This window comes from Moschus berezovskii, chromosome 4, assembly GCF_049115385.1.
Source record: "Moschus berezovskii isolate FMDL1 chromosome 4, NW_MosBer_1.0, whole genome shotgun sequence".
Lineage (NCBI taxonomy): Eukaryota > Metazoa > Chordata > Mammalia > Artiodactyla > Moschidae > Moschus > Moschus berezovskii.
Window position 1 is genome coordinate 63,731,337 of NC_142463.1, and position 2,904 is coordinate 63,734,240.

A 2,904-nucleotide genomic window follows, 5' to 3' on the forward strand; every position below is an offset into this window, starting at 1 on the left:
CTGTCAAAAAAAGAGCACATAAAGTGTCTTTTCATAATATCACGACCAATTGAGACCATGGTAAGAAAATCAGCTTGCCTAGATGAGGCCCCTTCTCTTCTTGGATAGCCAGGACTTGAAGGAGAGACTCTGACCTGCGCCACTGGTCAGTGACTAATTTTACACACTGAACTGGTCCTGAGGACCTGAGCTGTCTTCTTAGTAAGTGAAGAACATTATCTTGTAGAACGGCACAGTGGTGTGAGCCAGGGCCACTCTGTGTGTGCAACAGACTGAGAAACAGCCAAATGAACCTCTTAAAAGGATTTCTCCTCTTTTGCTTCTATTTGCCAGTGTTAGGCTTTTACTGGCTTAGACTGCCACCTTTTTCTAGTACCATTTTTCCCATAGCCTGTTGGTCTCTTCTAATGGTTCCTAGAAATCTCTCTTCTGACTTCTTATCAGAATCAAAAAGGGAAGAAGAAAATGCTAATTACCTCAGTGAGTTCTGACAATGAGTGGGATTCATTTGAAGAAGGGGACCTTATGGTACCCAACCTAACATCTCTTGATAGTCTTGTCTGGCAGGTTAAATACCATTTAAAGATATTCTGCAACTTAGAAACCTTTATATCCTAAATTCCTGGTTCAGTTCAGTTCAGTCTCTGAGCCGTGTCCGATTCTTTGCGACCCCATGAATCGCAGCACACCAGGCCTCCCTGTCCATCACCAACTCCCGGAGTTCACTCAAACTCATGTCCACCGAGTCGGTGATGCCATCCAGCCATTTCATCTTCTGTCGCCCCCTTCTCCTCCTGCCCCCAATCCTTCCCAGCATCAGGGTCTTTTCCAATGAGTCAACTCTTTGCATGAAGTGGCCAAAGTATTGGAGTTTCAGCTTTAGCATCAGTCCTTCCAATGAACACCCAGGATTGATCTCCTTTAGGATGGACTGGTTGGATCTCCTTGCAGTCCAAGGGACTCTCAAGAGTCTTCTCCAGCACCACAGTTCAAAAGCATCAATTCTTCGGCGATCAGCTTTCTTCACAGTCCAACTCTCATATCCATACATGACCACGGGAAAAACCATAGCCTTGACTCAACGGATCATTGTTGGCAAAGCAATGTCTACGCTTTTGAATATACTGTCTAGGGTGGTCATAACTTTCCTTCCAAGGAGCAAGCATCCTTTAATTTCATGGCTGCAATCACCATCTACAGTGATTTTGGAGCCCAAAAAAATAAAGTCTGACACTGTTTCCCCATCTATTTCCCATGAAGTGATGGGATCAGATGCCATGATCTTTGTTTTCTGAATGTTGAGCTTTAAGCCAACTTTTTCACTCTCCTCTTTCACTTTCATCAAGAGGCTTTTTAGTTCCTCTTCACTTTCTTCCATAAGGGTGGTGTCATCTGCATATCTGAGGTTATTGATATTTCTCCCAGCAATCTTGATTCCAGCTGGTGCTTCTTCCAGCCCAGCGTTCCTCATGATGTACTCTGCATATAAGTTAAATAAGTAGGGTGACAATATACAGCCTTGACGTATTCCTTTTCCTATTTGGAACCAGTCTGTTCCATGCCCAGTTCTAACTGTTGCTTCCTGACCTGCATACAGGTTTCTCAAGAGGCAGGTCAGGTGTTTACACCATGCTAAACTCTTGGATGCTAGCACAATAGTCCATATACTTGGAGAGATAGGTCTGACTCTTCCATGATTCCACTATGTACCCAAACTGGAAACCAATTTCTGAATGGCCTCCTCTAGCTTCTTGTGGAGTCCCACCTTTCGAAAGCCCCTTATGAATCCCTACCAGCCTTCCACTCTAAATAGAGCACTGTGACTTGCCACCAAGCAGTTAACCTGAACAAAAACTGATTAGAGCCACTCTCATACCTGAATTCCTTAAGCAAATTTCTAACTGGTGTCTTTCTGGTTGTGGTATAGCTGGCTAACTATAACAGTTAAGGAGATAGTCCATGCTAAACCCATCAACACTGCTTACTCTTAAACTGACTTTCAAAATGCAGTTAACAAATTCATAAGTGCATCACTACAGAGGTCCACCATTCCTTCTCATATCTCTCAGGTCGCCAGTTGAGAAAAGAATACAGTTACACAGTCCACAGTTGACTATGTCCTCTCAACGAAACTGTGCCCTGTGTTCAGAAGTCCAAGTACAATCAAGTACTGAACATATGCCCAAGAGTCCTGTAACTCGACTACAGAAGATGCACCTTGTGAGTATTCCCTTTGAGAGACCCTGTGGATAAAATGAGAAATTCAATAGAGAATTACTTGAAAGAGGTCTTATTACAAAAGATAAGTTTATTCTCCATGCTCAGTTCTCCCCACAATTTACTCCACCTGTATAATGGATTTAACTATAAACCTAATTATTAATAGGATAGAGAAAGGAGCCATTACATTGTGGAAAGTGGTAAGTTAGCTACTCCCAAGAACACCTTTCTGAGTATATCTTTCTCTGATACTCATTTCCAGGAAGGTGGTTGAACTAAGTTGAGTAATTAGACAAAAAAAAAATGGTGAGAATATGGATTTGTCTCTTAGGTTTTATATTGCTAGGCCTACATATCAGTTCAGTCCAGTTCAGTCGCTCAGTCGTGTCCGGCTCTTTGCAACCCCATGAACTGCAGCACGCCAGGCCTCCCTGTCCATCACTAACTCCCGGAGTCCACCCAAGCCATGTCCATTGAGTCAGAGATGCCCTCCAACCATCTCATCCTTTGTTGTTCCCTACTCCTCCCAATTCAATCTTTCCCAGCATCAGGGTATTTGCAAATGAGCCAATTATTTGCATCAGGTGGCCATAGTATTGGAGCTTCAGCTTTAACATCAGTCCTTCAAATGAATATTCAAAACTGGTTTATTTTAGGATGGACTGGTTGCATCTCCTTGCAGTA

General features: G+C 43.0%; 1 pseudogene; it reads left to right on the forward strand.

Moving 5' to 3' along the window:
• Positions 1-407: 407 nt before the first annotated feature.
• LOC129540367 (DDB1- and CUL4-associated factor 16-like) lies at positions 408-2,081 on the forward strand (annotated as a pseudogene).
• The last annotated feature ends 823 nt before the right edge of the window (positions 2,082-2,904 follow it).